Source organism: Rhododendron vialii, chromosome 1a (genome assembly GCF_030253575.1).
Source record: "Rhododendron vialii isolate Sample 1 chromosome 1a, ASM3025357v1".
NCBI lineage: Eukaryota > Viridiplantae > Streptophyta > Magnoliopsida > Ericales > Ericaceae > Rhododendron > Rhododendron vialii.
In genome coordinates, this window is record NC_080557.1 from 44,582,031 (window position 1) to 44,595,154 (window position 13,124).

At 38.3% G+C, this 13,124-nt stretch overlaps 1 long non-coding RNA gene and 1 pseudogene across 5 annotated transcripts; one reads left to right on the forward strand and one right to left on the reverse strand.

Annotated features, from left to right (window-relative positions):
- The first annotated feature begins 921 nt into the window (after window positions 1–921).
- Window positions 922–3,261, forward strand: LOC131319514 (uncharacterized). Of its 5 annotated transcripts, none has more exons than XR_009197982.1 (3): window positions 922–1,166; window positions 1,472–2,029; window positions 2,325–3,261. It is a non-coding gene; the product is annotated as an uncharacterized LOC131319514 (long non-coding RNA). The 5 variants fall into 5 exon arrangements; XR_009197986.1 differs by having other exon boundaries at window positions 937–2,029; window positions 2,325–3,009; window positions 3,091–3,261; XR_009197989.1 differs by having other exon boundaries at window positions 937–1,166; window positions 1,901–2,029.
- Window positions 3,262–5,088: 1,827 nt separating this feature from the next.
- Window positions 5,089–9,455, reverse strand: LOC131319527 (probably inactive leucine-rich repeat receptor-like protein kinase At5g48380; annotated as a pseudogene).
- Window positions 9,456–13,124: the final 3,669 nt, after the last annotated feature.

Below are 13,124 nucleotides of genomic sequence, written 5' to 3' on the forward strand. Positions count from 1 at the left end.
AAAAATAGAGTGCTTGGATCGGCCACTTATACATGTCGGATGCCGTTTATTCTCGCGTTAAGCCCACTCGGTTTTTTTTTTTAGAATTATTGGACGGATCGGATCGGCCATCCGGTGGCCGGAGAGTGCCCGGCGGGGCGTCGGGATTCCGATCGAGATTTCCCGATCGATAACTGTAGACTTACTCATTTTGAAAAGCCGAAAATCAAGGCCAAATTCCTATGCTAATTAATGGAAGCTGGAAACAGGAGTCCAAAAGTCTCCCATCTAGTAGTAATATTCTTTAACGACGTGACACATGAGTAAGACCATGAAATTTTATTGAAAACTTGCAACTTGGACTCTGTTTTTTGAGAGAAATTTTTCAGTGCCGGGTGGGCACGGGCCACGTGGTGCCGTGCACGTATTTCAACCGTTCAAACGTGTTTTGGACGGTCCAAATTTGTTTGGGCTTGAGGAGTGTTTTGGTAATTTTACACTAAAAAATTACCCAAACAGATTTAGACCGTCTAAAACACGTTTGGACGACCAAGATTGTACTCGGCACCAAGTGACCCGTGCCCACCCGGCACCGAAAAACTTCTCGTTTTTTAAACTTATACTATTTGGCAGCTGGGTGATACTACAAATTTGAGATTGCATGCCTACTCTCACTCAACCTTACTATATCCTACCTCTTCTTAAGAAGATCAGGTTTGGGGTGAATTTCGTTTGACATTTTGGCCAATTTGGACAATTGTGCCCCTCAATTGGACAGCAACAAAGCCAGAGGTTGAGGGTAATTGAGTCTATTCACTCTCTTCTATTTTGGTAATTAGGAGTTCGTTGGGTGGCAATTGAGAATGTGGCCTGGCCTTACACGTGGTTCACATGCGTCCAATTTCTTCCTCCACTTTACTTCTCCTCCCCGACTAAAGTACCAGCGCCATTCTTCTCTTTCCTCCTCTCTCTCTCTCCACCAGCAATCAGACGACTAAGAATCTCACCAGCACATCTCACAGAAACCCTTCATCTCCAAGCGCCACGAATGGCCTCCTAGCCGGAGAAGAAGACTAATCCACTGCCATGGCCGCTTTCAAGCCATGGAGTACAGTGCAAATGCATGTGCAGGACCTCGATCGTGATGCATCGTGATGCAAAATGATTGGAAATCCGAACGCAATTAGGTCTTCATCATCTGGTTTATTTTTCTATATTCGTTTGATATATCTCATATCCCCCTGATTTTGCTTTACATTTGATAGATCTCCAATATACCCCTTGTTTGCCCGATTTGCATGTCTTTGTTAGTGTTAATTTTCTGGGTTTGACTTCCCCTATCTCATCACTCCCTGTTAGTCCAAATTTGAGGGTAAAGCCAGTTCCGGTGCATTGTTCTTAATATTGATACTGCTATTGATATGTGATGACCAATTGTCACTGTTGTTTGGTATGACGATTTTGATGGGTTTTCTTTTCAAAAATGTTTCAGTTACGTGAAAGAAGATCTTCCCCCACATTTGGATTCTACTTCTGAACCGCCTCCCCTCTTTGATGGAACTACTCAGTATACCCTTCCTTCCTTTCTCTTTGATTTAGATACATACGAATTCATATAGGCAATCCCATTTTATGGGCATAATAAAGTTTGGTTTGATTGTCACTGTTGTAGGAGCAGGTGTCTCATGATTGTAGTTGTGAACTGTAGAGCTACTTGTCATAATTTTTTAAAGCATTCTTATTTGTTGTTATGCACGAAATCAGAAGGCTCGATCTCAAAGTTGTGGTTGCTGGAATCTGTAAAACAATTGATAATGACATTCCGGTACTTTTTATGGCAGCCATAAACATGATGGTTTATGCTACAGAATATCAAATCCAATCCCAATTTGTTTGCTTAACTTTTGTTTGTTTACTACAGGTAATTGACAAGGCCTTTGGCTTTGATATCCCGTTGAGGAGGCTCAATGTGCCATAAATGCAGCACACATTGAATCTGATAGTATTGAAAATGGAATTGGCCTTGTGAAGTTAATGGGTTGCTACAGTGGTAAGTTTACAGTAAAGGCCTTTTCTCCAAGTAGGCTGATTTCTTGAATTTTTACTCTGCGCCTTAGTCCTAAGATCCCTGAATTGATAGTTGGCTTCGAATGCTACGTCGTGGGAATCAAAGATTGCTTCATGACTGGATGAAATGGTGGTGTTGCGTATGCTATCATGTTTTTCTGCATTTTTCCCTTATGTTCTTGGTTTTTGGATTGAAGAGGAAATCATTGCTGACCTGTTTTGCTAATTCATAACAATTATCTTGGTTCTACTATTTATATTTGACTTTGGCGTGACAGGGTATATTGCAATGTATGCTACTCTAGCCAGCCGAGATGTTGACTGTTGCTTGATTCCGGAGTCACCCTTTTATCTCAAAGGACCAGGTGGACTTTTTGACTACATAGAGAAAAGACATAAGGAAGACAGACACATGGTTATTGTCATAGCCGATGGTACAGGACAACAAATTAAGGGAGTTGGAAGCATACAGTATGCATAATTTCTGACTAATTGGTAGTCTTACATTTTGCTGAAACATCAACTCAGGTGTATCAATTTGAGGTATCATTCCCTTCTATCCCCAATCTTTGCAAGTTTATCATTTTTCGTTTACAATGTTCCTTGCATTATTTATATACATATGTTCTTTATGGTAACTTGGCTGCTATAATTATGAACAGTTAGCTTCTTCAAGGTTCTTATGGTTTTTATTAAGTGTCGACAGTCACTAAAGACAATAATACTACCCCAAAAATGCATGCGAAGGCTTAAAACGTCTATGGTGGTTTTGGCAATATCTTATTATTTGGTACTTCAGGGCTTGAAGAGTTGAAGCAGCTTTAAATTAGAGATCCAAATCTTAAAGAGGTCAAGTTACGACTCCAAAAAAAGATGCTTTTTGCACTACAATTATTATTTTAGTGCACACTCAGTTTGTTTCAAATAGGATAGTTCATTATCCATGTGTTTGTTCAACATGAGGTTGGTTTTATGAGCATTTGGTGTACACTCAGTTTGTTTCAAATGGGATAGTCCATTATCCATGTGTTTGTTCAACATGAGGTTGGTTTTATGAGCATTTGGTATATGCAAGTTTCCTATGTTTAAGCCTTCAAAAAGAAGACAACTAGAGAGTCAAGTGTAGCTGTATGAAAATTTCATATTGGAACTTAGAAACTTTTATGGTGAAAATTTCATTTGGTGTATGCAAGATTCCTCGCAATATTACATGCTTCTATTGGCACATTTACTAAGTGATAAAATCCTACATCAAACTTCTGCAGCCTATATTTGCAAAAAAATTCAACATTTGCAAAAAAATTCAACACCGTTCAATTCAACGGGCATGATGGACGTGCTTTGCACGTCGCGATGTACCTAGTAGAATTTCAAGATTTACAAATGTTCGTATACATACACAGACCAGATATTGTATAATGGCCGATTCATCTCTAAAAAGCATAACAATCGATTGTGATTAGCTTATTTGGCTACCCTTTTATACTTCCAAATGGGAGGTCAAGAGGTCGATCTTTGCCGGAAACAAAAAAGATATTTAATATTGTTTCTTCCCATGGATGCTTTTTTTTTTTTTTTCACTTTTAATTGTCTTTTAATGAGGCTATTAATTGGGTCTAGTGTGGTACTTGTGAAAACTAGAGGTATAAATGTAATAAACTCATTCGGCTCTCTATCCGCGCTTCTTCAGCGTGATCTTTTTCGTTGAACTAAACGCCGTTTGGTTCAATTCGGGATTCGCAAATTGAAAGATCAAGACTAACGAGTATCGTATAATGATCTGCGTACAAATGTATTCCGAGAGTGGACTGTGAGGCCAACCCTTGTAAATCAAAACTTGTAGATGCAAAAACGCGGCTCCTAATTGAAATTCATGGATAAATCCTTCTTTGCACCTCCACATTTTCGCACGCAACTCACTATTTACCGTTCACTCTCTAATTGTGCTAGTCGATCTTTTACACTTTTCCATCGGTGCCGATGACTACCTTCTTTACTATACATCGATCTTCCAGTTAATCGATGACCGGGGGGGGTGCCGTTAACGGATCTCACAGGAAGAGGCAGCTTGACTTACAAATTGCATGAGAAAACATGAACCCAGCGTCTGAAACAAAGAAGCAAAGCACTTCTGATGCTTTAAAGAAAAGGAAGGGCGGAAAAAAATACATGATGTTTCATTCGCGAAAGAGAAACTATTTATGGTTCTAAGGTAGTTTCGGAGGAAAGTTAGGTAAGTTATTGACCATGCTACTATGCTAGTAACTAGCTATGCATGCAAACTCTAGATCTCACTTTCGACAGATAAAAGCCAAAATTTCCGTTTCTTTTCTTTCCCGGTTCACGAATTTGAGCAGCATGTAATAACGTTACGATGCATCCATCCTATGCGAACTCCTTAGTGTTAGGTTACCCATAATAGTCTCAGAAGCTTAAACTGCTCGAAAATGGGCCAAACAATGTAAACAAAGAGAACAAACACCCTCCAGTAAGTACAAACTCTGCCTACCATGTGGAGGTGCAAACATGAATACATACACAAAAGCATAGTGCAAACAGCGAAGAAGAATCTGAAAAGGTAACAAACACAGACTCAGATACTTGAACCGCATGCCTCTCTAAAATCAAATATCAACAGCCGTGTTTGGTCACCAAATTGATTTAAGAGCTAACTATGAGGAAATGAGCTCAATGATGTTTATCGAGCTATCTAACACTCGAAATTCCTGGATAGGTGATAAAACATGGAACAGCAGTTAAAAAAAGCAACTGTCCAATTGTTGTTCCGAGTTAGACATGTCATTGATGCTTCATACAATATGCACACATGCATAGCAGTACTAACGACACCAACGATAGTAGCAACAGCCAGGGACACACTAACCCTCAAATCAAAGATGAAACTGGTAACTGGAAATGAAATTATGAAAGATTTAATCAAGAAAACTGTACCTGTCAAAAATGGTATAGCCATATGATCAGATATAATTGAGTGTTAGAGAGCACCTTTCGAAGGATATAAATGAAGAAAAACCGTACCTGTGAAAAATGGTATAACCATATATGATCTAATATAATTGAGTACTAGAGCAGCTTTCTCCAAAATTGAAGAGTCAATATCAACAATGAAACAAGCAAGCTATAAACATTTTTATTTAAACAACACCAACAACAGATAATTACACATAATTTATATCATCTTTCACCATTCACCTACCCATACCACCTTAATGGCTCTCTATTACTTCTCGGGCAACAATAAGCTCTTCTAGATAATCAGCATTACTAGTGTCTGATGCCATCAAAATATCGTCATCCATTGAGAAATGGTACCGCTCACCTATAGCTCTAAGAAGCTGGTACACCTCAAACATAGTTGGCCTCTCCTTGGCAGCCGGAATTACACAGCTACACGCAACTTTAAGAAACTGGAAAAGCTCACCATCGTAACCCTTTCCAGTCAAAGTATTATCAATGGAATCTTGAAGCTTACCGTTGCTGGAAAGTTGTGTAATCCATTCCACTAAGTTTCCCTTGAAGCTTTCTGGGGCTTTGGCCACAAATGTAGGCCTCTCACCAGTCACCAGTTCAAGAAGCACAACCCCAAAGCTGTAAACATCACCTTTTGGAGTGGCCAAAAGAGTTCGTGCATACTCAGGAGCCACATAACCCAAATCACCAAACTCCCCATTTACGAAAGTACTCAAGTGAGTGTCAACTGGGTTCATGAGCCTAGCAAGTCCGAAATCAGATATCTTGGGCTCATAATCCGCATCCAATAGAATGCATTTGGAACTTACATTTCGATGAATTATACGGGGATTACAACTATGATGAAGCCAAGCAAACCCTTTGGCTGCCCCTATCCCAATTTTGAGCCTCAAAGGCCAGTCCAATGATTTGTCGCCTTCGTTCACAAGCTGTAGCCGATCATGGAGGGTACCATTTGGCATGAACTTATAAACCAAAAGCCTCTCTTTCTTAGCCACACAAAAGCCTAACAGGGGAACCAGGTTACGGTGCTTCACGTTTCCTAGAGTGGCCATTTCGGATGCAAATTCTTTCTCAGAGTGCTGAGTATCCTGCAACCTCTTCACCATGAGCGACGTCCCATCTTCAAGCGTTGCCTTGTACACTGTTCCTGTTCTTCCTGTCCCAATAATGTAGTCTTTGCTGAAGCTGTTAGTAGCCTTCATGAGATCACTTAGTCTCATTTTCAAAACCGACTTCTCAAACATGGAAAGCTGCATATTAAAACACTATTCAATACAGTATACCTTAATTTTTTGTTACAGCCAATACGGAAGTAGAAAACAAAATGGAGGTCCTAAGAAGCACAGACATGGACCCAAAAAATGACAAATACATGGGACACGGAAACTAGAAAACATGCGCGAGCGTGCAGCCACACATATAGTTCTTTTTCAAATCAACATTGAATCCAGAAGCAACCAAAAAGTAGTATGGTAGTGTTCGGTTGCCATTTCATTTTTAGTTTTAGTTTAGATTTTAATCATTACCCTATTTCTTTATCCAATTATTACCCTATTTATCCAATTATTACTTTCTCATCTCTTTCTATCTCTCTCCAATCATTACCCCTCTCTTCAATCATTACCCTATTTCTCTCTCGACCCACTACCAAAACTAAACTAAATTAAACTCACAACCCCCCATTATAATTTTCACTTCTTGGCTTTTGCTATTTAGTTACTATGCGAGGATTTTATCACTTTGAAGTTTGAACCTTTTCTACTTTTTGGCTATTGTTTTCTAAACATTATGATTGGATCCAAAGACGTTCAGTCTGGGTATAAAAGTTGGTTAGTTTGTTGAATTAAATGATACTCCAGAGGGTCAATCCTCCTCCTGGAGTGACTTCGGTCTGAGACTGACTTATATTGCAGGAATAGATTGATTGTCAAAAGGCCCCTGAAGAAAGTCTCCTGGGTAGGAGATCCATTTAAAGAAAAGAATTTCTCTCTTTAATGGACTTCCTTGAAGGACGGATAGAGCATGATTTTGGATTGGATTATGTTCTAGTGTTTGTTAGGAGTTAGGACCCCTAAGATTTAAAATTATAAATCGACCCATGTCATGCCTCCGCTCGTACTAAACTTAATACATGCATGTCTCCAAGCATGTCCCCGGTGAGATCCTTGCTTAACAGGGAATAAAATTCATTGGACACGCCACACGGCATGTCTGTCCCCGTATTTCCAGCCTACAAAGTGTCAGTAAGTTACAAAATATAGCTATACATTAAACCAACTTACCTTAATGGCTTTGGCTCCCTTTAGACTCTTTGCCCATTTATTTCCATCAGGGTCATCTTCCTTCTTCTTTCTAGACACCCTGCGCATATAGAAGAACATAGCAATAGCCACACCTAATGCCGCAATAGTGACCCCACCAACAGCGGCTCCCACAAGGACTCCAGAGTGAGGTTTCTTCGACACACCCTGGCAATTGGTCAAGGGCTTACCACATAGACCTGCATTATTCGCGTAGTTCTCAGCTTGAATGGAAAAGTTGAAATTGGGAACTGGTCCACTCAAAAGATTGTTTGCTGCACTGAATGACTTGAGCCGACTAAGGAGGGCAAGCTCCAAAGGAATTTGACCACTCAACTTATTGCTGTCGAGTTTAAGGACATTAAGATAAGTACAATTCGCCATGTCCTTAGGGATCTCTCCCGAAAAATTGTTGGAGGAGAGATCAAGAGTCGTCACATATGGGAGTATTTTTGAAAAGTCCGATGGAATAGTTCCATAGAACTTGTTGCTGGAGAGGTCTAGGCCTGTGAGGGCTGAACAATTTTGAAGGCCGCGTGGAAATTCACCCTTGAGCTCCATGTCAGAAAGTCGAATATTTAAGACCTTGCTCTCTTCGGGGTGCCAGCAGTCAATCCCAGTGAATTTGCAGATGAAGCCCTCCGTGACATTGTTGAAATCCCATGAGCTTAAATAATTGAAGGGGTCTTCCAAGGAAGCTTTCAGAGCCTTCAAGCAATTTATATCACTCTCAAGACCATAGCTGAAGCTACTAGTCAGCATCAACCAGATAAAAGTATATATAAGAACAGTCAGAGCTCCGGTATTGACTGATATCTTCATGAAGAAAACCATCATATGCTCCACTTAGACTCTAATTGCTAGCCCACATATCCTTAGCAGTCATAATATCATAACCTGATACAAAGTTGAAATTACAACCGAGGTCAAAATAGCATCCCACATGCAAGTCTGGGTACAAAATGAGATTCAAAGTTCCAAACCACCAAGACCAACACAACCATAGCACGCGTATGTAGCAAATGAAATCTGTTTGGCATATACAAAAGAAAAACCAATTGTATTCTCGGTTGCGAGAAGGTTTTCGTTGGGGTAGGGTGCTTTCTTTGCTAGTTTGCTTGGATTGGCTGGGGGTGGAATTAGTTAGAATAGGAATCGGAAGTCCTAACAGAAACAACACCACTAATGAACCTGCTAACACTTAAAAGTAACATGTACGAAAAGATGCTGGTATTCAAATCAAGAAGTTTTGAAAGCTGAGAGAATATGAGGAAGAAGCATCGTTAACTCTATTTAGCATGTTACTCAGAATCTAAAAACTCTCATGTGCTAAAATGACAAATATAGAGCAGAAAGAGCAGAATAACATTTACAACTAACTAACCGGAAAAAAGTCATGAAAGTGATACAAAGACTGAGACAAGAAAGCACACAAGCAAATCCGAACTAAAGAGAATTATGAAAATCAATCAGATCGTCGGAATTTGCAGAGTTTACTCAATTTTTATCACCGTTATCATATACTCAGACAGCTCAAAAAGGAAAAACTCGTAATTATCAAAGAATTAACACAAACCCACCTGAGAAATCACAAACCCACCTGAGAAATCACAAACCCCTAAATCACACAATTCCAAGAACCCTTACTGGGTTTTCGAATCAACGAAAAGAAATCACTGTTTCCACCGATTAAATGAAGAGGTCTCTGATCATAAATTCATAATCCCCAAACCAGCAAAATAACCCACATAGAAACCCAAGTTTTTCACAAAATCCAGATACAGAATTGCAAAGACCAATAGATTACAGTAGTATAAACCAAGTCCAAGTAAAATCTGAACCACGAGAGAGAGAGAGAGAGAGAGAGAGAGAGAGAGAGAGAAAGAGTTACTGTGTGTGAGATTGGGATCTTGCGGGTTCCAATTGAGAGGCGATGAAGTGGGTGTATATCAATTATGGAGGAGGCAGAAGAGGGAGAGAGTGCCGTCCGGGTCAAAGAAGGAATGCCCCATCCATCTTCTATTTTCCCTTTTCTCCCTGAGCGACGACTAGACTGCCAAAAGGGCGCAACGACTGGAGTGCTTGACTCGCTGTTTTGCGCTGAGAAAACAGTACAAACGAATGTGAATTTACGACTTCACACCCTACAAATTTCCTTTGTTCTCGTCTCATTCACACGGACGCGGGGGCTCTGCTGCCCGGGGGGCGCAGCAGCCCCTACCCACTCTCTTTAAACGGCACCGTTTCTATTAAATAAAAAATCTCAACCACCAATTTGCAATCCTATGGAGCAGAAACGTGATTATGAGAGCTTTAGAGACAAAATTTGATTATGTCTCTTTAGAATAATATGATCAGAATAGTAAGATCTTCACACCCGTTCAAACAAATTAAAAATTGGACCACTTAATTTTTTAACCATATTTTTTAATATATAAACGGTCTAAAAAAATTATTGCTCAAATTTTCACTCCGATTGAATCGGTACAAAGATCTTGTTATTCTTGTCATATTATTCTAAAGGGTCATAATTTATTTTTATCTCTAGGGCTCTCATAATCACACTTATGCTCCATAGGATCCTAATAAAGAATATATACTTAATATGAGAGCCATAAAGATAAAAATGAATTACGACCCTTTAGAATAATATGATAAGAATAACAAGATCTTTGTATAGATTCAATCGGAGTGAAAATTTGAGCAATAATTTTTTTAGACCGTTTATATATTAAAAAATATGGTTAAAAAATTAAGTGGTCCAATTTTTAATTTGTTTGAACGGGTGTGAAGATCTTACTATTCTGATCATATTATTCTAAAGAGACATAATCAAATTTTGTCCCTAAAGCTCTCATAATCACGTTTCTGCTCCTTAGGATTGCAAATTGGTGGTTGAAATTTTTTATTTAATAGAAACGGTGCCGTTTAAAGAGAGTGGGTAGGGGCTGCTGCGCCCCCCGGGCAGCAGAGCCCCCGCGTCCCATTCACACTTGTTCACGCTATGATTAATTTATGCAAACATAATTTTTGAATTTTATCTTTATTCAATTTCTTTTTTGCATTTGTTAGTTTTAAGTCAAATTTTTATGTGATATGTGTTCGTTTTAACGAGAGAAATCAGAAAAATATAAAAATTATAACTTTTACACAAATATTTTAAGAAATATCTAAGAAAAAGTACAAAAACTGAGTGTGACATAAAACTAATAAACGCAAAAAAAAAAATTGAATAAGAACAAAACCAAAAGGTTGTAGTTCATAAGTTAATCATTAGCATGAACGGGGCCGCCCAAAATGTAACATCCTTGTTAAGAGAAAAACTTTTTAACGGCGGAGACGGAAATAATTATTTACAGAACCAATCACGACTGTCCAAAAGTGTTTTAAACGGTCTGAATGTTAATAAAAAAATTTCAGGGAAGAATAAAACTTTTCTCCAAAAAAAGTTTTATTAAAATTCGGACCTTTCAAAACATTTTTGGACAATCACAAATGATTGCTACCTTAAATAACTTATTTACGACGGAACCGTGAATATATTTCTCCCTATTGCGGTATTGCCCATGCTAATTGATCCTATGAAGAGATTTTTTCTTGAATGAACACCATACTTTCATTTCCCACGCGTTTTTCTACGTGGCCAAAAATCCACTATCCTTTGGACGACTCACCCTGTGAGGTATACCCTGGAGTTCTTTGCTACCAATCGTCAATGTTAGAACTCGTTTCAGAACATATTTTTAAAAAATAAGTACTAGTTTCATATTTTTAAACTCAAAAATAATGTAAATAAAAAATAACTTTTCAATTTTTTTGCACCGTATTAAAAATCTAAAAATTTTCAAACAAGATCCATATTACATATTTTTATATTTCAAAAAGCCCATCATTTTTGAGTTTGAAATTATCTTCTTAAAAAATAAGTATTTATTTGGCGTTCGGAAACGGGGCCTTTCGACATTGCTAAGTATTAAGTACTGTAAATCGAAAAAAAAAGAGAGTACTAAGTAAATAAATGAAGTGGGTCTTTTTTCCGGTTTTATAACTCAAGGTGTACGTGCCAATTTACGTCCATATGGGAAACCAATCACACCATCTACTAGCGGAGGCGGTGACGGGTTAGAATTAGAAAGGTGAGCTGACAAATGAAGATATACGGAGTAGTTGAAAGCGGACAAGGTTCCCATGAGGAGACCTGGCTAATAAAGACATTTGTGGATTTAACAAGGTAGTCAACCGTGGTAATTGAGGCCGAACGGTACGCCTAATTGGGCATGGAAAGTACAAAAGTCCTTGTTTGGCCTTCACTAGTTTTGTGTTCTGCCCATTGGGCTAACTCAAATTGTCTGAAATGCAACACCATTTATTTGACAAATGAGACTATTCACAAGGAAGATTTGCAGAGAATTACGTAAAGAAAAACTCGTTTGAACTCATTTTGGGTATCACAAAAATTTAGAAAAATGTACATAAATTTTTGAATATTATTTTATGGGGTTCTGTAAAAAATTAGCTTCAACGGACATCGATAAGTATTATTTTTAGATTCATATGGGCAAATTGTAGGACCCGGAATGGATTCAAACACATTTTTCCTTGCGTGGTTCCCTGCAAATCTTCCTTCCGATTAGAATTTTCATTTGATGAAACTAGAAATTCGATGTCGTTATTGTTTGGAGATTTAGGTCCCATTTGATAACGGTGATAGATGGATAAGATTCGTAAGGAGATGAGATTAAGATTGGGATTGGTAATAAGAAATGATTGATAATGAGTATGTTTGTTTGGGATGAGATTCGATGATGGGATTATTAATATTATGTTTGTTTGAAACGGGATTAGATGATGGGATTTGATTGATAGAAGATATTGATAATGAGGAGAGGATGTGATGAGATTATCAATACCATCTCCAAGATGGTATTAGCAATACCCTCAAATTGGGGGATTAGCAATCCCACCGGATTGATAGTCCGGACCTTTTTTGGGAAACCAAATAAAGTATTGATAATACCCCCACTCTACCAATCCAATCCCAACCCCTTAGAGGTTTATCAAACGGGGCCTTAGTATATGAACACGTAAGTGTCAATCGAAGGAATGAGAACCTTACACCAATAGTAGCCCTGAGCAAGGAAGGCTTGAAGGCCAGAGAAATCGGATGTATAAAATAGGGACATCATCCCTAAACAATAGTATGCTCACTTTTCTTTGGAAGCGATGATGTGGCCATGGAGGAGGAGTTCTTTGAGCATTTTAGATCTAGAGCGGTAAAGTTAAATACGTAAATATGTAATAGATGAACTTCGGGTCAGCCCACATATGTTTGATTCGAAACGGCTAATAAGACAACATTGTTCGTTCAAGGGTCATATATCCCATGGATCTACTAGTTACGCGAACTTAGATTTAAATTCATTAAGCGCATGTAAATTAATTGCATGTATAGCTCAGTTGATTCATATGACTTATTCAATGTATGAATTTAGAACTAGGTTCATTCACATGTCTTTATTCATTGTAAGGTTTATTGAAACACTTCTGGGTTCATTCTTTATAGAATGTTAGGAATTAGAATAAACTATGCATGAATTACAAATATTGATGTTATCTTTCCTTTTCAAGGAGAGTTGATTGAGTATTAATAAAATTCGAGCAACTTCTAGGTTTATGTATTTGTGATTGTCTTTGTTGCGTATCTCTTTTTTCTCTAGATCTGGGGGTGCTGTAGTGCATCCCAGTGTAATGCGCGTATAAGGTGGCATACAACCATTGATCTCA